The 23,597-nt window shown below is 39.6% G+C and overlaps 1 long non-coding RNA gene across 6 annotated transcripts in view; it reads right to left on the bottom strand.

Annotated features, from left to right (window-relative positions):
* The window catches only part of LOC139982675 (uncharacterized), a 29,625-nt gene extending 6,028 nt beyond the window's left edge, over positions 1–23,597 (bottom strand). Inside the window, exons 1-19 of one of the 6 annotated variants that reach the window (XR_011798237.1) lie at positions 22,565–22,579; positions 21,990–22,188; positions 21,496–21,551; positions 19,707–19,905; positions 17,438–19,268; positions 16,944–16,999; positions 15,165–15,363; positions 14,671–14,726; positions 12,892–13,090; positions 12,398–12,453; positions 10,619–10,817; positions 10,125–10,180; positions 8,346–8,544; positions 7,852–7,907; positions 6,073–6,271; positions 3,801–5,634; positions 3,307–3,362; positions 1,528–1,726; positions 1,034–1,089 (exon numbers count right to left, since the gene is read on the bottom strand). This is a non-coding gene — a long non-coding RNA (uncharacterized lncRNA). Of the gene's footprint in view, positions 1–1,033; positions 1,090–1,527; positions 1,727–3,306; positions 3,363–3,800; positions 5,635–6,072; positions 6,272–7,851; positions 7,908–8,345; positions 8,545–10,124; positions 10,181–10,618; positions 10,818–12,397; positions 12,454–12,891; positions 13,091–14,670; positions 14,727–15,164; positions 15,364–16,943; positions 17,000–17,437; positions 19,269–19,706; positions 19,906–20,281; positions 20,307–21,495; positions 21,552–21,989; positions 22,453–22,564; positions 22,580–23,575 lie in introns of those variants that run through there. The other 5 variants (XR_011798236.1, XR_011798235.1, XR_011798238.1 and 2 more) reach the window with 5 other exon arrangements.

Here is a 23,597-nt window from a genome sequence, read left to right as displayed (position 1 = left end):
CCAATAGTTTATTGGGGAGGAAAACTGGTTAGAAATGCTCAGAAGGCTGTTCTAGTCTAATGTATGGACACGCACATGCTCTTTGTGGTACTTTAAGGCTGTAATACTAATTTATGCGTAAAAATCACCCAAGCGTGAAATTTTCTGACGTTTGCTTGAAAACCATTTTTACACACCATAGCAACTACTTTGATCCAAAATTGGGACTTCTAGCACTTAAAATGAAAAATTTGGCATTTTTGCTTAAGGTAGCATACGCCCATTAAAAGCCCCATTGACTTACACACTAAATCACAAAAGTAATGTGGTCTCTAAGTCTAGATAGAAGTTTTCACTAGCTTAACGCTACCCATCACCGGATAGCTGACAAGTTGGCCTTTCATGGCACCATCAATTTTCCGTACCATGACCGTGAAAATTTTTTGCTATCCGAGCCGGAAGTTTTCGTCACTTGTAAACAAACCTCTTCACTCAGTGGTAAACAAATTTCCTACGCTGCTCCTGGGAAGCCTAAAGGGGTCTAAAATTGCCTCAATTGACCCAATTTTTTCACCACATGTACTTCCATTCATGCTCTTCAACATGAAAGCCACAAAAAACTAGATTATGATTGATAACAGGTCACAAAAGATGTTCTCCCGCTGCTTTTTGGCACTTTTCCTGAAGGAGAACAATCGAGCGGATTGATATAGACTCTAATAGGAGTATGCCACCTTAATTAAGTGAGAGTTGAATTTTTTTTTTTTTTCCAAAATGATGCTTTTCATAGTCGTCACAATATAAACCACAACAGAATTATATGCAATTATCATTTTAGGTCCATAAAGATGTATTTTCAGAGATTTCAGTATGCACGGTGCAGTGTGTAAATACACATATGAGCAATACTGTGTAAGCAGTAACCAGGTCTATGTCTGCAACAACACTTCCAGTCACCAATTTTGAGAAGCTTGACCAATTTGGGTGCATCTATGATTCTTGCAGGTATTATTGGTATCCCTGATCACAATCCACTTGGTCTGGCTTGCCCTACCTGCAGAAACATCATCCATAGAAGGGTTAGCGGTGAGGGCTTTTTCGTCTCTGGCTCTGAAAAGTGATGAAAACTACTTTTGTTTAGCTCAGCAGATTCCTCACAAACTGACCCACAGGACATACCCCAATGTATTCCTGAACTGTTTGGAACATGTTAAACTGATATTGCATGTCACTCCAGTGCAACTGTTAAGTTACTAAGAATAAAAGAAGAGAATTGAAGGTGTTCTTTGCCAAAACTGGATCATCGGGATTTGTAAACAACAGCCTCACTGTAACAGTATTACAGCAGTCAAAAAGGAAAGCTTACTGGAATGCTATCTAGATACACTGTTCACCTCAATAGCATATCCAGTCCATTTAAAGGTTTTTGCATAGGTTGTTACAATGTATTAAAGACAGTTATAAGAGAAGAGAGGTGGATAGGGGGGCACATTTCATGATAAAATATTCAAATTTGTTGCTCGGCAGAGAACAACAACGTCAAATTACCTTATTCTCCATTGGTGGCAAGCACTGGTTCCTATAGTTACTACAGTAGATCTCCCATGGAAGCATCAGGATATCTCTTTCTGCTGTCAGAGTTGTTTGGGATTTGTTGTTACCTCATCTAACCAGTTGAGTCCATTGATACCGCACCCATTCAAAGTATATCGCTGTGCATGCTGAGGACTTAGCACATCAACTTTCTCTGAAATTGACAAAACAACAGAAAACTAATGAGGAGTGAATAGGCTCAAAAACCCCTTGATGCACATTGGCAGAAGCAGAATATGCATACCTTTGTGGATTATTTGCTAAATAAGACTCAAAACATTCTCTGTGCAAGGTATTAGCCCTCAGCAGCCACTCCACTTAGGATACAGACCTCATACAACATTGTGCTACAGCTGGTGTAGACTTGGTCTAGGATACTAACGTAGCGCCATTATGAACCTGAGGCCTAGGCCTAAGCTAACAACATTAGGGGTATTTCATGCATTGAAACTGAGTTTTTGTCCTTAGTTAAACACCAGGTACTTCCAACTTTAGCAAAAATAACCCAAAGTATGATTACCATGTACTTTAGGTGCCCACAGATGTCAAATTTCACTGAACTTAGTCGTTCACGTCAAACACACTGCAGGCATTTTGGTCTGATTCTGAAGGATTTTGAATTTCGTGCATTTGGCACCTACTTAGCAGATTCAAGGCAGGAATCGTAATACGGAAGCTTTGGTAGGTCAAGGCTTAATGACCCAATAGTTTATTGGGGAGGAAAACTGGTTAGAAATGCTCAGAAGGCTGTTCTAGTCTAATGTATGGACACGCACATGCTCTTTGTGGTACTTTAAGGCTGTAATACTAATTTATGCGTAAAAATCACCCAAGCGTGAAATTTTCTGACGTTTGCTTGAAAACCATTTTTACACACCATAGCAACTACTTTGATCCAAAATTGGGACTTCTAGCACTTAAAATGAAAAATTTGGCATTTTTGCTTAAGGTAGCATACGCCCATTAAAAGCCCCATTGACTTACACACTAAATCACAAAAGTAATGTGGTCTCTAAGTCTAGATAGAAGTTTTCACTAGCTTAACGCTACCCATCACCGGATAGCTGACAAGTTGGCCTTTCATGGCACCATCAATTTTCCGTACCATGACCGTGAAAATTTTTTGCTATCCGAGCCGGAAGTTTTCGTCACTTGTAAACAAACCTCTTCACTCAGTGGTAAACAAATTTCCTACGCTGCTCCTGGGAAGCCTAAAGGGGTCTAAAATTGCCTCAATTGACCCAATTTTTTCACCACATGTACTTCCATTCATGCTCTTCAACATGAAAGCCACAAAAAACTAGATTATGATTGATAACAGGTCACAAAAGATGTTCTCCCGCTGCTTTTTGGCACTTTTCCTGAAGGAGAACAATCGAGCGGATTGATATAGACTCTAATAGGAGTATGCCACCTTAATTAAGTGAGAGTTGAATTTTTTTTTTTTTTCCAAAATGATGCTTTTCATAGTCGTCACAATATAAACCACAACAGAATTATATGCAATTATCATTTTAGGTCCATAAAGATGTATTTTCAGAGATTTCAGTATGCACGGTGCAGTGTGTAAATACACATATGAGCAATACTGTGTAAGCAGTAACCAGGTCTATGTCTGCAACAACACTTCCAGTCACCAATTTTGAGAAGCTTGACCAATTTGGGTGCATCTATGATTCTTGCAGGTATTATTGGTATCCCTGATCACAATCCACTTGGTCTGGCTTGCCCTACCTGCAGAAACATCATCCATAGAAGGGTTAGCGGTGAGGGCTTTTTCGTCTCTGGCTCTGAAAAGTGATGAAAACTACTTTTGTTTAGCTCAGCAGATTCCTCACAAACTGACCCACAGGACATACCCCAATGTATTCCTGAACTGTTTGGAACATGTTAAACTGATATTGCATGTCACTCCAGTGCAACTGTTAAGTTACTAAGAATAAAAGAAGAGAATTGAAGGTGTTCTTTGCCAAAACTGGATCATCGGGATTTGTAAACAACAGCCTCACTGTAACAGTATTACAGCAGTCAAAAAGGAAAGCTTACTGGAATGCTATCTAGATACACTGTTCACCTCAATAGCATATCCAGTCCATTTAAAGGTTTTTGCATAGGTTGTTACAATGTATTAAAGACAGTTATAAGAGAAGAGAGGTGGATAGGGGGGCACATTTCATGATAAAATATTCAAATTTGTTGCTCGGCAGAGAACAACAACGTCAAATTACCTTATTCTCCATTGGTGGCAAGCACTGGTTCCTATAGTTACTACAGTAGATCTCCCATGGAAGCATCAGGATATCTCTTTCTGCTGTCAGAGTTGTTTGGGATTTGTTGTTACCTCATCTAACCAGTTGAGTCCATTGATACCGCACCCATTCAAAGTATATCGCTGTGCATGCTGAGGACTTAGCACATCAACTTTCTCTGAAATTGACAAAACAACAGAAAACTAATGAGGAGTGAATAGGCTCAAAAACCCCTTGATGCACATTGGCAGAAGCAGAATATGCATACCTTTGTGGATTATTTGCTAAATAAGACTCAAAACATTCTCTGTGCAAGGTATTAGCCCTCAGCAGCCACTCCACTTAGGATACAGACCTCATACAACATTGTGCTACAGCTGGTGTAGACTTGGTCTAGGATACTAACGTAGCGCCATTATGAACCTGAGGCCTAGGCCTAAGCTAACAACATTAGGGGTATTTCATGCATTGAAACTGAGTTTTTGTCCTTAGTTAAACACCAGGTACTTCCAACTTTAGCAAAAATAACCCAAAGTATGATTACCATGTACTTTAGGTGCCCACAGATGTCAAATTTCACTGAACTTAGTCGTTCACGTCAAACACACTGCAGGCATTTTGGTCTGATTCTGAAGGATTTTGAATTTCGTGCATTTGGCACCTACTTAGCAGATTCAAGGCAGGAATCGTAATACGGAAGCTTTGGTAGGTCAAGGCTTAATGACCCAATAGTTTATTGGGGAGGAAAACTGGTTAGAAATGCTCAGAAGGCTGTTCTAGTCTAATGTATGGACACGCACATGCTCTTTGTGGTACTTTAAGGCTGTAATACTAATTTATGCGTAAAAATCACCCAAGCGTGAAATTTTCTGACGTTTGCTTGAAAACCATTTTTACACACCATAGCAACTACTTTGATCCAAAATTGGGACTTCTAGCACTTAAAATGAAAAATTTGGCATTTTTGCTTAAGGTAGCATACGCCCATTAAAAGCCCCATTGACTTACACACTAAATCACAAAAGTAATGTGGTCTCTAAGTCTAGATAGAAGTTTTCACTAGCTTAACGCTACCCATCACCGGAGAGCTGACAAGTTGGCCTTTCATGGCACCATCAATTTTCCGTACCATGACCGTGAAAATTTTTTGCTATCCGAGCCGGAAGTTTTCGTCACTTGTAAACAAACCTCTTCACTCAGTGGTAAACAAATTTCCTACGCTGCTCCTGGGAAGCCTAAAGGGGTCTAAAATTGCCTCAATTGACCCAATTTTTTCACCACATGTACTTCCATTCATGCTCTTCAACATGAAAGCCACAAAAAACTAGATTATGATTGATAACAGGTCACAAAAGATGTTCTCCCGCTGCTTTTTGGCACTTTTCCTGAAGGAGAACAATCGAGCGGATTGATATAGACTCTAATAGGAGTATGCCACCTTAATTAAGTGAGAGTTGAATTTTTTTTTTTTTCCAAAATGATGCTTTTCATAGTCGTCACAATATAAACCACAACAGAATTATATGCAATTATCATTTTAGGTCCATAAAGATGTATTTTCAGAGATTTCAGTATGCACGGTGCAGTGTGTAAATACACATATGAGCAATACTGTGTAAGCAGTAACCAGGTCTATGTCTGCAACAACACTTCCAGTCACCAATTTTGAGAAGCTTGACCAATTTGGGTGCATCTATGATTCTTGCAGGTATTATTGGTATCCCTGATCACAATCCACTTGGTCTGGCTTGCCCTACCTGCAGAAACATCATCCATAGAAGGGTTAGCGGTGAGGGCTTTTTCGTCTCTGGCTCTGAAAAGTGATGAAAACTACTTTTGTTTAGCTCAGCAGATTCCTCACAAACTGACCCACAGGACATACCCCAATGTATTCCTGAACTGTTTGGAACATGTTAAACTGATATTGCATGTCACTCCAGTGCAACTGTTAAGTTACTAAGAATAAAAGAAGAGAATTGAAGGTGTTCTTTGCCAAAACTGGATCATCGGGATTTGTAAACAACAGCCTCACTGTAACAGTATTACAGCAGTCAAAAAGGAAAGCTTACTGGAATGCTATCTAGATACACTGTTCACCTCAATAGCATATCCAGTCCATTTAAAGGTTTTTGCATAGGTTGTTACAATGTATTAAAGACAGTTATAAGAGAAGAGAGGTGGATAGGGGGGCACATTTCATGATAAAATATTCAAATTTGTTGCTCGGCAGAGAACAACAACGTCAAATTACCTTATTCTCCATTGGTGGCAAGCACTGGTTCCTATAGTTACTACAGTAGATCTCCCATGGAAGCATCAGGATATCTCTTTCTGCTGTCAGAGTTGTTTGGGATTTGTTGTTACCTCATCTAACCAGTTGAGTCCATTGATACCGCACCCATTCAAAGTATATCGCTGTGCATGCTGAGGACTTAGCACATCAACTTTCTCTGAAATTGACAAAACAACAGAAAACTAATGAGGAGTGAATAGGCTCAAAAACCCCTTGATGCACATTGGCAGAAGCAGAATATGCATACCTTTGTGGATTATTTGCTAAATAAGACTCAAAACATTCTCTGTGCAAGGTATTAGCCCTCAGCAGCCACTCCACTTAGGATACAGACCTCATACAACATTGTGCTACAGCTGGTGTAGACTTGGTCTAGGATACTAACGTAGCGCCATTATGAACCTGAGGCCTAGGCCTAAGCTAACAACATTAGGGGTATTTCATGCATTGAAACTGAGTTTTTGTCCTTAGTTAAACACCAGGTACTTCCAACTTTAGCAAAAATAACCCAAAGTATGATTACCATGTACTTTAGGTGCCCACAGATGTCAAATTTCACTGAACTTAGTCGTTCACGTCAAACACACTGCAGGCATTTTGGTCTGATTCTGAAGGATTTTGAATTTCGTGCATTTGGCACCTACTTAGCAGATTCAAGGCAGGAATCGTAATACGGAAGCTTTGGTAGGTCAAGGCTTAATGACCCAATAGTTTATTGGGGAGGAAAACTGGTTAGAAATGCTCAGAAGGCTGTTCTAGTCTAATGTATGGACACGCACATGCTCTTTGTGGTACTTTAAGGCTGTAATACTAATTTATGCGTAAAAATCACCCAAGCGTGAAATTTTCTGACGTTTGCTTGAAAACCATTTTTACACACCATAGCAACTACTTTGATCCAAAATTGGGACTTCTAGCACTTAAAATGAAAAATTTGGCATTTTTGCTTAAGGTAGCATACGCCCATTAAAAGCCCCATTGACTTACACACTAAATCACAAAAGTAATGTGGTCTCTAAGTCTAGATAGAAGTTTTCACTAGCTTAACGCTACCCATCACCGGATAGCTGACAAGTTGGCCTTTCATGGCACCATCAATTTTCCGTACCATGACCGTGAAAATTTTTTGCTATCCGAGCCGGAAGTTTTCGTCACTTGTAAACAAACCTCTTCACTCAGTGGTAAACAAATTTCCTACGCTGCTCCTGGGAAGCCTAAAGGGGTCTAAAATTGCCTCAATTGACCCAATTTTTTCACCACATGTACTTCCATTCATGCTCTTCAACATGAAAGCCACAAAAAACTAGATTATGATTGATAACAGGTCACAAAAGATGTTCTCCCGCTGCTTTTTGGCACTTTTCCTGAAGGAGAACAATCGAGCGGATTGATATAGACTCTAATAGGAGTATGCCACCTTAATTAAGTGAGAGTTGAATTTTTTTTTTTTTTCCAAAATGATGCTTTTCATAGTCGTCACAATATAAACCACAACAGAATTATATGCAATTATCATTTTAGGTCCATAAAGATGTATTTTCAGAGATTTCAGTATGCACGGTGCAGTGTGTAAATACACATATGAGCAATACTGTGTAAGCAGTAACCAGGTCTATGTCTGCAACAACACTTCCAGTCACCAATTTTGAGAAGCTTGACCAATTTGGGTGCATCTATGATTCTTGCAGGTATTATTGGTATCCCTGATCACAATCCACTTGGTCTGGCTTGCCCTACCTGCAGAAACATCATCCATAGAAGGGTTAGCGGTGAGGGCTTTTTCGTCTCTGGCTCTGAAAAGTGATGAAAACTACTTTTGTTTAGCTCAGCAGATTCCTCACAAACTGACCCACAGGACATACCCCAATGTATTCCTGAACTGTTTGGAACATGTTAAACTGATATTGCATGTCACTCCAGTGCAACTGTTAAGTTACTAAGAATAAAAGAAGAGAATTGAAGGTGTTCTTTGCCAAAACTGGATCATCGGGATTTGTAAACAACAGCCTCACTGTAACAGTATTACAGCAGTCAAAAAGGAAAGCTTACTGGAATGCTATCTAGATACACTGTTCACCTCAATAGCATATCCAGTCCATTTAAAGGTTTTTGCATAGGTTGTTACAATGTATTAAAGACAGTTATAAGAGAAGAGAGGTGGATAGGGGGGCACATTTCATGATAAAATATTCAAATTTGTTGCTCGGCAGAGAACAACAACGTCAAATTACCTTATTCTCCATTGGTGGCAAGCACTGGTTCCTATAGTTACTACAGTAGATCTCCCATGGAAGCATCAGGATATCTCTTTCTGCTGTCAGAGTTGTTTGGGATTTGTTGTTACCTCATCTAACCAGTTGAGTCCATTGATACCGCACCCATTCAAAGTATATCGCTGTGCATGCTGAGGACTTAGCACATCAACTTTCTCTGAAATTGACAAAACAACAGAAAACTAATGAGGAGTGAATAGGCTCAAAAACCCCTTGATGCACATTGGCAGAAGCAGAATATGCATACCTTTGTGGATTATTTGCTAAATAAGACTCAAAACATTCTCTGTGCAAGGTATTAGCCCTCAGCAGCCACTCCACTTAGGATACAGACCTCATACAACATTGTGCTACAGCTGGTGTAGACTTGGTCTAGGATACTAACGTAGCGCCATTATGAACCTGAGGCCTAGGCCTAAGCTAACAACATTAGGGGTATTTCATGCATTGAAACTGAGTTTTTGTCCTTAGTTAAACACCAGGTACTTCCAACTTTAGCAAAAATAACCCAAAGTATGATTACCATGTACTTTAGGTGCCCACAGATGTCAAATTTCACTGAACTTAGTCGTTCACGTCAAACACACTGCAGGCATTTTGGTCTGATTCTGAAGGATTTTGAATTTCGTGCATTTGGCACCTACTTAGCAGATTCAAGGCAGGAATCGTAATACGGAAGCTTTGGTAGGTCAAGGCTTAATGACCCAATAGTTTATTGGGGAGGAAAACTGGTTAGAAATGCTCAGAAGGCTGTTCTAGTCTAATGTATGGACACGCACATGCTCTTTGTGGTACTTTAAGGCTGTAATACTAATTTATGCGTAAAAATCACCCAAGCGTGAAATTTTCTGACGTTTGCTTGAAAACCATTTTTACACACCATAGCAACTACTTTGATCCAAAATTGGGACTTCTAGCACTTAAAATGAAAAATTTGGCATTTTTGCTTAAGGTAGCATACGCCCATTAAAAGCCCCATTGACTTACACACTAAATCACAAAAGTAATGTGGTCTCTAAGTCTAGATAGAAGTTTTCACTAGCTTAACGCTACCCATCACCGGATAGCTGACAAGTTGGCCTTTCATGGCACCATCAATTTTCCGTACCATGACCGTGAAAATTTTTTGCTATCCGAGCCGGAAGTTTTCGTCACTTGTAAACAAACCTCTTCACTCAGTGGTAAACAAATTTCCTACGCTGCTCCTGGGAAGCCTAAAGGGGTCTAAAATTGCCTCAATTGACCCAATTTTTTCACCACATGTACTTCCATTCATGCTCTTCAACATGAAAGCCACAAAAAACTAGATTATGATTGATAACAGGTCACAAAAGATGTTCTCCCGCTGCTTTTTGGCACTTTTCCTGAAGGAGAACAATCGAGCGGATTGATATAGACTCTAATAGGAGTATGCCACCTTAATTAAGTGAGAGTTGAATTTTTTTTTTTTTTCCAAAATGATGCTTTTCATAGTCGTCACAATATAAACCACAACAGAATTATATGCAATTATCATTTTAGGTCCATAAAGATGTATTTTCAGAGATTTCAGTATGCACGGTGCAGTGTGTAAATACACATATGAGCAATACTGTGTAAGCAGTAACCAGGTCTATGTCTGCAACAACACTTCCAGTCACCAATTTTGAGAAGCTTGACCAATTTGGGTGCATCTATGATTCTTGCAGGTATTATTGGTATCCCTGATCACAATCCACTTGGTCTGGCTTGCCCTACCTGCAGAAACATCATCCATAGAAGGGTTAGCGGTGAGGGCTTTTTCGTCTCTGGCTCTGAAAAGTGATGAAAACTACTTTTGTTTAGCTCAGCAGATTCCTCACAAACTGACCCACAGGACATACCCCAATGTATTCCTGAACTGTTTGGAACATGTTAAACTGATATTGCATGTCACTCCAGTGCAACTGTTAAGTTACTAAGAATAAAAGAAGAGAATTGAAGGTGTTCTTTGCCAAAACTGGATCATCGGGATTTGTAAACAACAGCCTCACTGTAACAGTATTACAGCAGTCAAAAAGGAAAGCTTACTGGAATGCTATCTAGATACACTGTTCACCTCAATAGCATATCCAGTCCATTTAAAGGTTTTTGCATAGGTTGTTACAATGTATTAAAGACAGTTATAAGAGAAGAGAGGTGGATAGGGGGGCACATTTCATGATAAAATATTCAAATTTGTTGCTCGGCAGAGAACAACAACGTCAAATTACCTTATTCTCCATTGGTGGCAAGCACTGGTTCCTATAGTTACTACAGTAGATCTCCCATGGAAGCATCAGGATATCTCTTTCTGCTGTCAGAGTTGTTTGGGATTTGTTGTTACCTCATCTAACCAGTTGAGTCCATTGATACCGCACCCATTCAAAGTATATCGCTGTGCATGCTGAGGACTTAGCACATCAACTTTCTCTGAAATTGACAAAACAACAGAAAACTAATGAGGAGTGAATAGGCTCAAAAACCCCTTGATGCACATTGGCAGAAGCAGAATATGCATACCTTTGTGGATTATTTGCTAAATAAGACTCAAAACATTCTCTGTGCAAGGTATTAGCCCTCAGCAGCCACTCCACTTAGGATACAGACCTCATACAACATTGTGCTACAGCTGGTGTAGACTTGGTCTAGGATACTAACGTAGCGCCATTATGAACCTGAGGCCTAGGCCTAAGCTAACAACATTAGGGGTATTTCATGCATTGAAACTGAGTTTTTGTCCTTAGTTAAACACCAGGTACTTCCAACTTTAGCAAAAATAACCCAAAGTATGATTACCATGTACTTTAGGTGCCCACAGATGTCAAATTTCACTGAACTTAGTCGTTCACGTCAAACACACTGCAGGCATTTTGGTCTGATTCTGAAGGATTTTGAATTTCGTGCATTTGGCACCTACTTAGCAGATTCAAGGCAGGAATCGTAATACGGAAGCTTTGGTAGGTCAAGGCTTAATGACCCAATAGTTTATTGGGGAGGAAAACTGGTTAGAAATGCTCAGAAGGCTGTTCTAGTCTAATGTATGGACACGCACATGCTCTTTGTGGTACTTTAAGGCTGTAATACTAATTTATGCGTAAAAATCACCCAAGCGTGAAATTTTCTGACGTTTGCTTGAAAACCATTTTTACACACCATAGCAACTACTTTGATCCAAAATTGGGACTTCTAGCACTTAAAATGAAAAATTTGGCATTTTTGCTTAAGGTAGCATACGCCCATTAAAAGCCCCATTGACTTACACACTAAATCACAAAAGTAATGTGGTCTCTAAGTCTAGATAGAAGTTTTCACTAGCTTAACGCTACCCATCACCGGATAGCTGACAAGTTGGCCTTTCATGGCACCATCAATTTTCCGTACCATGACCGTGAAAATTTTTTGCTATCCGAGCCGGAAGTTTTCGTCACTTGTAAACAAACCTCTTCACTCAGTGGTAAACAAATTTCCTACGCTGCTCCTGGGAAGCCTAAAGGGGTCTAAAATTGCCTCAATTGACCCAATTTTTTCACCACATGTACTTCCATTCATGCTCTTCAACATGAAAGCCACAAAAAACTAGATTATGATTGATAACAGGTCACAAAAGATGTTCTCCCGCTGCTTTTTGGCACTTTTCCTGAAGGAGAACAATCGAGCGGATTGATATAGACTCTAATAGGAGTATGCCACCTTAATTAAGTGAGAGTTGAATTTTTTTTTTTTTTCCAAAATGATGCTTTTCATAGTCGTCACAATATAAACCACAACAGAATTATATGCAATTATCATTTTAGGTCCATAAAGATGTATTTTCAGAGATTTCAGTATGCACGGTGCAGTGTGTAAATACACATATGAGCAATACTGTGTAAGCAGTAACCAGGTCTATGTCTGCAACAACACTTCCAGTCACCAATTTTGAGAAGCTTGACCAATTTGGGTGCATCTATGATTCTTGCAGGTATTATTGGTATCCCTGATCACAATCCACTTGGTCTGGCTTGCCCTACCTGCAGAAACATCATCCATAGAAGGGTTAGCGGTGAGGGCTTTTTCGTCTCTGGCTCTGAAAAGTGATGAAAACTACTTTTGTTTAGCTCAGCAGATTCCTCACAAACTGACCCACAGGACATACCCCAATGTATTCCTGAACTGTTTGGAACATGTTAAACTGATATTGCATGTCACTCCAGTGCAACTGTTAAGTTACTAAGAATAAAAGAAGAGAATTGAAGGTGTTCTTTGCCAAAACTGGATCATCGGGATTTGTAAACAACAGCCTCACTGTAACAGTATTACAGCAGTCAAAAAGGAAAGCTTACTGGAATGCTATCTAGATACACTGTTCACCTCAATAGCATATCCAGTCCATTTAAAGGTTTTTGCATAGGTTGTTACAATGTATTAAAGACAGTTATAAGAGAAGAGAGGTGGATAGGGGGGCACATTTCATGATAAAATATTCAAATTTGTTGCTCGGCAGAGAACAACAACGTCAAATTACCTTATTCTCCATTGGTGGCAAGCACTGGTTCCTATAGTTACTACAGTAGATCTCCCATGGAAGCATCAGGATATCTCTTTCTGCTGTCAGAGTTGTTTGGGATTTGTTGTTACCTCATCTAACCAGTTGAGTCCATTGATACCGCACCCATTCAAAGTATATCGCTGTGCATGCTGAGGACTTAGCACATCAACTTTCTCTGAAATTGACAAAACAACAGAAAACTAATGAGGAGTGAATAGGCTCAAAAACCCCTTGATGCACATTGGCAGAAGCAGAATATGCATACCTTTGTGGATTATTTGCTAAATAAGACTCAAAACATTCTCTGTGCAAGGTATTAGCCCTCAGCAGCCACTCCACTTAGGATACAGACCTCATACAACATTGTGCTACAGCTGGTGTAGACTTGGTCTAGGATACTAACGTAGCGCCATTATGAACCTGAGGCCTAGGCCTAAGCTAACAACATTAGGGGTATTTCATGCATTGAAACTGAGTTTTTGTCCTTAGTTAAACACCAGGTACTTCCAACTTTAGCAAAAATAACCCAAAGTATGATTACCATGTACTTTAGGTGCCCACAGATGTCAAATTTCACTGAACTTAGTCGTTCACGTCAAACACACTGCAGGCATTTTGGTCTGATTCTGAAGGATTTTGAATTTCGTGCATTTGGCACCTACTTAGCAGATTCAAGGCAGGAATCGTAATACGGAAGCTTTGGTAGGTCAAGGCTTAATGACCCAATAGTTTATTGGGGAGGAAAACTGGTTAGAAATGCTCAGAAGGCTGTTCTAGTCTAATGTATGGACACGCACATGCTCTTTGTGGTACTTTAAGGCTGTAATACTAATTTATGCGTAAAAATCACCCAAGCGTGAAATTTTCTGACGTTTGCTTGAAAACCATTTTTACACACCATAGCAACTACTTTGATCCAAAATTGGGACTTCTAGCACTTAAAATGAAAAATTTGGCATTTTTGCTTAAGGTAGCATACGCCCATTAAAAGCCCCATTGACTTACACACTAAATCACAAAAGTAATGTGGTCTCTAAGTCTAGATAGAAGTTTTCACTAGCTTAACGCTACCCATCACCGGATAGCTGACAAGTTGGCCTTTCATGGCACCATCAATTTTCCGTACCATGACCGTGAAAATTTTTTGCTATCCGAGCCGGAAGTTTTCGTCACTTGTAAACAAACCTCTTCACTCAGTGGTAAACAAATTTCCTACGCTGCTCCTGGGAAGCCTAAAGGGGTCTAAAATTGCCTCAATTGACCCAATTTTTTCACCACATGTACTTCCATTCATGCTCTTCAACATGAAAGCCACAAAAAACTAGATTATGATTGATAACAGGTCACAAAAGATGTTCTCCCGCTGCTTTTTGGCACTTTTCCTGAAGGAGAACAATCGAGCGGATTGATATAGACTCTAATAGGAGTATGCCACCTTAATTAAGTGAGAGTTGAATTTTTTTTTTTTTTCCAAAATGATGCTTTTCATAGTCGTCACAATATAAACCACAACAGAATTATATGCAATTATCATTTTAGGTCCATAAAGATGTATTTTCAGAGATTTCAGTATGCACGGTGCAGTGTGTAAATACACATATGAGCAATACTGTGTAAGCAGTAACCAGGTCTATGTCTGCAACAACACTTCCAGTCACCAATTTTGAGAAGCTTGACCAATTTGGGTGCATCTATGATTCTTGCAGGTATTATTGGTATCCCTGATCACAATCCACTTGGTCTGGCTTGCCCTACCTGCAGAAACATCATCCATAGAAGGGTTAGCGGTGAGGGCTTTTTCGTCTCTGGCTCTGAAAAGTGATGAAAACTACTTTTGTTTAGCTCAGCAGATTCCTCACAAACTGACCCACAGGACATACCCCAATGTATTCCTGAACTGTTTGGAACATGTTAAACTGATATTGCATGTCACTCCAGTGCAACTGTTAAGTTACTAAGAATAAAAGAAGAGAATTGAAGGTGTTCTTTGCCAAAACTGGATCATCGGGATTTGTAAACAACAGCCTCACTGTAACAGTATTACAGCAGTCAAAAAGGAAAGCTTACTGGAATGCTATCTAGATACACTGTTCACCTCAATAGCATATCCAGTCCATTTAAAGGTTTTTGCATAGGTTGTTACAATGTATTAAAGACAGTTATAAGAGAAGAGAGGTGGATAGGGGGGCACATTTCATGATAAAATATTCAAATTTGTTGCTCGGCAGAGAACAACAACGTCAAATTACCTTATTCTCCATTGGTGGCAAGCACTGGTTCCTATAGTTACTACAGTAGATCTCCCATGGAAGCATCAGGATATCTCTTTCTGCTGTCAGAGTTGTTTGGGATTTGTTGTTACCTCATCTAACCAGTTGAGTCCATTGATACCGCACCCATTCAAAGTATATCGCTGTGCATGCTGAGGACTTAGCACATCAACTTTCTCTGAAATTGACAAAACAACAGAAAACTAATGAGGAGTGAATAGGCTCAAAAACCCCTTGATGCACATTGGCAGAAGCAGAATATGCATACCTTTGTGGATTATTTGCTAAATAAGACTCAAAACATTCTCTGTGCAAGGTATTAGCCCTCAGCAGCCACTCCACTTAGGATACAGACCTCATACAACATTGTGCTACAGCTGGTGTAGACTTGGTCTAGGATACTAACGTAGCGCCATTATGAACCTGAGGCCTAGGCCTAAGCTAACAACATTAGGGGTATTTCATGCATTGAAACTGAGTTTTTGTCCTTAGTTAAACACCAGGTACTTCCAACTTTAGCAAAAATAACCCAAAGTATGATTACCATGTACTTTAGGTGCCCACAGATGTCAAATTTCACTGAACTTAGTCGTTCACGTCAAACACACTGCAGGCATTTTGGTCTGATTCTGAAGGATTTTGAATTTCGTGCATTTGGCACCTACTTAGCAGATTCAAGGCAGGAATCGTAATACGGAAGCTTTGGTAGGTCAAGGCTTAATGACCCAATAGTTTATTGGGGAGGAAAACTGGTTGGAAATGCTCAGAAGGCTGTTCTAGTCTAATGTATGGACACGCACATGCTCTTTGTGGTACTTTAAGGCTGTAATACTAATTTATGCGTAAAAATCACCCAAGCGTGAAATTTTCTGACGTTTGCTTGAAAACCATTTTTACACACCATAGCAACTACTTTGATCCAAAATTGGGACTTCTAGCACTTAAAATGAAAAATTTGGCATTTTTGCTTAAGGTAGCATACGCCCATTAAAAGCCCCATTGACTTACACACTAAATCACAAAAGTAATGTGGTCTCTAAGTCTAGATAGAAGTTTTCACTAGCTTAACGCTACCCATCACCGGATAGCTGACAAGTTGGCCTTTCATGGCACCATCAATTTTCCGTACCATGACCGTGAAAATTTTTTGCTATCCGAGCCGGAAGTTTTCGTCACTTGTAAACAAACCTCTTCACTCAGTGGTAAACAAATTTCCTACGCTGCTCCTGGGAAGCCTAAAGGGGTCTAAAATTGCCTCAATTGACCCAATTTTTTCACCACATGTACTTCCATTCATGCTCTTCAACATGAAAGCCACAAAAAACTAGATTATGATTGATAACAGGTCACAAAAGATGTTCTCCCGCTGCTTTTTGGCACTTTTCCTGAAGGAGAACAATCGAGCGGATTGATATAGACTCTAATAGGAGTATGCCACCTTAATTAAGTGAGAGTTGAATTTTTTTTTTTTTTCCAAAATGATGCTTTTCATAGTCGTCACAATATAAACCACAACAGAATTATATGCAATTATCATTTTAGGTCCATAAAGATGTATTTTCAGAGATTTCAGTATGCACGGTGCAGTGTGTAAATACACATATGAGCAATACTGTGTAAGCAGTAACCAGGTCTATGTCTGCAACAACACTTCCAGTCACCAATTTTGAGAAGCTTGACCAATTTGGGTGCATCTATGATTCTTGCAGGTATTATTGGTATCCCTGATCACAATCCACTTGGTCTGGCTTGCCCTACCTGCAGAAACATCATCCATAGAAGGGTTAGCGGTGAGGGCTTTTTCGTCTCTGGCTCTGAAAAGTGATGAAAACTACTTTTGTTTAGCTCAGCAGATTCCTCACAAACTGACCCACAGGACATACCCCAATGTATTCCTGAACTGTTTGGAACATGTTAAACTGATATTGCATGTCACTCCAGTGCAACTGTTAAGTTACTAAGAATAAAAGAAGAGAATTGAAGGTGTTCTTTGCCAAAACTGGATCATCGGGATTTGTAAACAACAGCCTCACTGTAACAGTATTACAGCAGTCAAAAAGGAAAGCTTACTGGAATGCTATCTAGATACACTGTTCACCTCAATAGCATATCCAGTCCATTTAAAGGTTTTTGCATAGGTTGTTACAATGTATTAAAGACAGTTATAAGAGAAGAGAGGTGGATAGGGGGGCACATTTCATGATAAAATATTCAAATTTGTTGCTCGGCAGAGAACAACAACGTCAAATTACCTTATTCTCCATTGGTGGCAAGCACTGGTTCCTATAGTTACTACAGTAGATCTCCCATGGAAGCATCAGGATATCTCTTTCTGCTGTCAGAGTTGTTTGGGATTTGTTGTTACCTCATCTAACCAGTTGAGTCCATTGATACCGCACCCATTCAAAGTATATCGCTGTGCATGCTGAGGACTTAGCACATCAACTTTCTCTGAAATTGACAAAACAACAGAAAACTAATGAGGAGTGAATAGGCTCAAAAACCCCTTGATGCACATTGGCAGAAGCAGAATATGCATACCTTTGTGGATTATTTGCTAAATAAGACTCAAAACATTCTCTGTGCAAGGTATTAGCCCTCAGCAGCCACTCCACTTAGGATACAGACCTCATACAACATTGTGCTACAGCTGGTGTAGACTTGGTCTAGGATACTAACGTAGCGCCATTATGAACCTGAGGCCTAGGCCTAAGCTAACAACATTAGGGGTATTTCATGCATTGAAACTGAGTTTTTGTCCTTAGTTAAACACCAGGTACTTCCAACTTTAGCAAAAATAACCCAAAGTATGATTACCATGTACTTTAGGTGCCCACAGATGTCAAATTTCACTGAACTTAGTCGTTCACGTCAAACACACTGCAGGCATTTTGGTCTGATTCTGAAGGATTTTGAATTTCGTGCATTTGGCACCTACTTAGCAGATTCAAGGCAGGAATCGTAATACGGAAGCTTTGGTAGGTCAAGGCTTAATGACCCAATAGTTTATTGGGGAGGAAAACTGGTTAGAAATGCTCAGAAGGCTGTTCTAGTCTAATGTATGGACACGCACATGCTCTTTGTGGTACTTTAAGGCTGTAATACTAATTTATGCGTAAAAATCACCCAAGCGTGAAATTTTCTGACGTTTGCTTGAAAACCATTTTTACACACCATAGCAACTACTTTGATCCAAAATTGGGACTTCTAGCACTTAAAATGAAAAATTTGGCATTTTTGCTTAAGGTAGCATACGCCCATTAAAAGCCCCATTGACTTACACACTAAATCACAAAAGTAATGTGGTCTCTAAGTCTAGATAGAAGTTTTCACTAGCTTAACGCTACCCATCACCGGATAGCTGACAAGTTGGCCTTTCATGGCACTATCAATTTTCCGTACCATGACCGTGAAAATTTTTTGCTATCCGAGCCGGAAGTTTTCGTCACTTGTAAACAAACCTCTTCACTCAGTGGTAAACAAATTTCCTACGCTGCTCCTGGGAAGCCTAAAGGGGTCTAAAATTGCCTCAATTGACCCAATTTTTTCACCACATGTACTTCCATTCATGCTCTTCAACATGAAAGCCACAAAAAACTAGATTATGATTGATAACAGGTCACAAAAGATGTTCTCCCGCTGCTTTTTGGCACTTTTCCTGAAGGAGAACAATCGAGCGGATTGATATAGACTCTAATAGGAGTATGCCACCTTAAGTGAGAGTTGAATTTTTTTTTTTTTTCCAAAATGATGCTTTTCATAGTCGTCACAATATAAACCACAACAGAATTATATGCAATTATCATTTTAGGTCCATAAAGATGTATTTTCAGAGATTTCAGTATGCACGGTGCAGTGTGTAAATACACATATGAGCAATACTGTGTAAGCAGTAACCAGGTCTATGTCTGCAACAACACTTCCAGTCACCAATTTTGAGAAGCTTGACCAATTTGGGTGCATCTATGATTCTTGCAGGTATTATTGGTATCCCTGATCACAATCCACTTGGTCTGGCTTGCCCTACCTGCAGAAACATCATCCATAGAAGGGTTAGCGGTGAGGGCTTTTTCGTCTCTGGCTCTGAAAAGTGATGAAAACTACTTTTGTTTAGCTCAGCAGATTCCTCACAAACTGACCCACAGGACATACCCCAATGTATTCCTGAACTGTTTGGAACATGTTAAACTGATATTGCATGTCACTCCAGTGCAACTGTTAAGTTACTAAGAATAAAAGAAGAGAATTGAAGGTGTTCTTTGCCAAAACTGGATCATCGGGATTTGTAAACAACAGCCTCACTGTAACAGTATTACAGCAGTCAAAAAGGAAAGCTTACTGGAATGCTATCTAGATACACTGTTCACCTCAATAGCATATCCAGTCCATTTAAAGGTTTTTGCATAGGTTGTTACAATGTATTAAAGACAGTTATAAGAGAAGAGAGGTGGATAGGGGGGCACATTTCATGATACAATATTCAAATTTGTTGCTCGGCAGAGAACAACAACGTCAAATTACCTTATTCTCCATTGGTGGCAAGCACTGGTTCCTATAGTTACTACAGTAGATCTCCCATGGAAGCATCAGGATATCTCTTTCTGCTGTCAGAGTTGTTTGGGATTTGTTGTTACCTCATCTAACCAGTTGAGTCCATTGATACCGCACCCATTCAAAGTATATCGCTGTGCATGCTGAGGACTTAGCACATCAACTTTCTCTGAAATTGACAAAACAACAGAAAACTAATGAGGAGTGAATAGGCTCAAAAACCCCTTGATGCACATTGGCAGAAGCAGAATATGCATACCTTTGTGGATTATTTGCTAAATAAGACTCAAAACATTCTCTGTGCAAGGTATTAGCCCTCAGCAGCCACTCCACTTAGGATACAGACCTCATACAACATTGTGCTACAGCTGGTGTAGACTTGGTCTAGGATACTAACGTAGCGCCATTATGAACCTGAGGCCTAGGCCTAAGCTAACATAAGCTAACAACATTAGGGGTATTTCATGCATTGAAACTGAGTTTTTGTCCTTAGTTAAACACCAGGTACTTCCAACTTTAGCAAAAATAACCCAAAGTATGATTACCATGTACTTTAGGTGCCCACAGATGTCAAATTTCACTGAACTTAGTCGTTCACGTCAAACACACTGCAGGCATTTTGGTCTGATTCTGAAGGATTTTGAATTTCGTGCATTTGGCACCTACTTAGCAGATTCAAGGCAGGAATCGTAATACGGAAGCTTTGGTAGGTCAAGGCTTAATGACCCAATAGTTTATTGGGGAGGAAAACTGGTTAGAAATGCTCAGAAGGCTGTTCTAGTCTAATGTATGGACACGCACATGCTCTTTGTGGTACTTTAAGGCTGTAATACTAATTTATGCGTAAAAATCACCCAAGCGTGAAATTTTCTGACGTTTGCTTGAAAACCATTTTTACACACCATAGCAACTACTTTGATCCAAAATTGGGACTTCTAGCACTTAAAATGAAAAATTTGGCATTTTTGCTTAAGGTAGCATACGCCCATTAAAAGCCCCATTGACTTACACACTAAATCACAAAAGTAATGTGGTCTCTAAGTCTAGATAGAAGTTTTCACTAGCTTAACGCTACCCATCACCGGATAGCTGACAAGTTGGCCTTTCATGGCACCATCAATTTTCCGTACCATGACCGTGAAAATTTTTTGCTATCCGAGCCGGAAGTTTTCGTCACTTGTAAACAAACCTCTTCACTCAGTGGTAAACAAATTTCCTACGCTGCTCCTGGGAAGCCTAAAGGGGTCTAAAATTGCCTCAATTGACCCAATTTTTTCACCACATGTACTTCCATTCATGCTCTTCAACATGAAAGCCACAAAAAACTAGATTATGATTGATAACAGGTCACAAAAGATGTTCTCCCGCTGCTTTTTGGCACTTTTCCTGAAGGAGAACAATCGAGCGGATTGATATAGACTCTAATAGGAGTATGCCACCTTAATTAAGTGAGAGTTGAATTTTTTTTTTTTTTCCAAAATGATGCTTTTCATAGTCGTCACAATATAAACCACAACAGAATTATATGCAATTATCATTTTAGGTCCATAAAGATGTATTTTCAGAGATTTCAGTATGCACGGTGCAGTGTGTAAATACACATATGAGCAATACTGTGTAAGCAGTAACCAGGTCTATGTCTGCAACAACACTTCCAGTCACCAATTTTGAGAAGCTTGACCAATTTGGGTGCATCTATGATTCTTGCAGGTATTATTGGTATCCCTGATCACAATCCACTTGGTCTGGCTTGCCCTACCTGCAGAAACATCATCCATAGAAGGGTTAGCGGTGAGGGCTTTTTCGTCTCTGGCTCTGAAAAGTGATGAAAACTACTTTTGTTTAGCTCAGCAGATTCCTCACAAACTGACCCACAGGACATACCCCAATGTATTCCTGAACTGTTTGGAACATGTTAAACTGATATTGCATGTCACTCCAGTGCAACTGTTAAGTTACTAAGAATAAAAGAAGAGAATTGAAGGTGTTCTTTGCCAAAACTGGATCATCGGGATTTGTAAACAACAGCCTCACTGTAACAGTATTACAGCAGTCAAAAAGGAAAGCTTACTGGAATGCTATCTAGATACACTGTTCACCTCAATAGCATATCCAGTCCATTTAAAGGTTTTTGCATAGGTTGTTACAATGTATTAAAGACAGTTATAAGAGAAGAGAGGTGGATAGGGGGGCACATTTCATGATACAATATTCAAATTTGTTGCTCGGCAGAGAACAACAACGTCAAATTACCTTATTCTCCATTGGTGGCAAGCACTGGTTCCTATAGTTACTACAGTCGATCTCCCATGGAAGCATCAGGATATCTCTTTCTGCTGTCAGAGTTGTTTGGGATTTGTTGTTACCTCATCTAACCAGTTGAGTCCATTGATACCGCACCCATTCAAAGTATATCGCTGTGCATGCTGAGGACTTAGCACATCAACTTTCTCTGAAATTGACAAAACAACAGAAAACTAATGAGGAGTGAATAGGCTCAAAAACCCCTTGATGCACATTGGCAGAAGCAGAATATGCATACCTTTGTGGATTATTTGCTAAATAAGACTCAAAACATTCTCTGTGCAAGGTATTAGCCCTCAGCAGCCACTCCACTTAGGATACAGACCTCATACAACATTGTGCTACAGCTGGTGTAGACTTGGTCTAGGATACTAACGTAGCGCCATTATGAACCTGAGGCCTAGGCCTAAGCTAACATAAGCTAACAACATTAGGGGTATTTCATGCATTGAAACTGAGTTTTTGTCCTTAGTTAAACACCAGGTACTTCCAACTTTAGCAAAAATAACCCAAAGTATGATTACCATGTACTTTAGGTGCCCACAGATGTCAAATTTCACTGAACTTAGTCGTTCACGTCAAACACACTGCAGGCATTTTGGTCTGATTCTGAAGGATTTTGAATTTCGTGCATTTGGCACCTACTTAGCAGATTCAAGGCAGGAATCGTAATACGGAAGCTTTGGTAGGTCAAGGCTTAATGACCCAATAGTTTATTGGGGAGGAAAACTGGTTAGAAATGCTCAGAAGGCTGTTCTAGTCTAATGTATGGACACGCACATGCTCTTTGTGGTACTTTAAGGCTGTAATACTAATTTATGCGTAAAAATCACCCAAGCGTGAAATTTTCTGACGTTTGCTTGAAAACCATTTTTACACACCATAGCAACTACTTTGATCCAAAATTGGGACTTCTAGCACTTAAAATGAAAAATTTGGCATTTTTGCTTAAGGTAGCATACGCCCATTAAAAGCCCCATTGACTTACACACTAAATCACAAAAGTAATGTGGTCTCTAAGTCTAGATAGAAGTTTTCACTAGCTTAACGCTACCCATCACCGGATAGCTGACAAGTTGGCCTTTCATGGCACCATCAATTTTCCGTACCATGACCGTGAAAATTTTTTGCTATCCGAGCCGGAAGTTTTCGTCACTTGTAAACAAACCTCTTCACTCAGTGGTAAACAAATTTCCTACGCTGCTCCTGGGAAGCCTAAAGGGGTCTAAAATTGCCTCAATTGACCCAATTTTTTCACCACATGTACTTCCATTCATGCTCTTCAACATGAAAGCCACAAAAAACTAGATTATGATTGATAACAGGTCACAAAAGATGTTCTCCCGCTGCTTTTTGGCACTTTTCCTGAAGGAGAACAATCGAGCGGATTGATATAGACTCTAATAGGAGTATGCCACCATAATTGGACGGTCTAGGGACAGATTATGTAAACCTACTGGCAACTCACTTCAGTTAAGAAATGGACACCTGCTTTCGTGGTTTATTGAATATTAGGATACAACAGTTTTACTCACCAACGAGAGAAAGTACTTCTTT

The sequence above is a fragment of the Apostichopus japonicus genome, chromosome 16 (genome assembly GCF_037975245.1).
Source record: "Apostichopus japonicus isolate 1M-3 chromosome 16, ASM3797524v1, whole genome shotgun sequence".
Taxonomy (NCBI): Eukaryota; Metazoa; Echinodermata; class Holothuroidea; order Aspidochirotida; family Stichopodidae; genus Apostichopus; species Apostichopus japonicus.
This window is presented reverse-complemented; position numbering and strand designations above follow the sequence as displayed.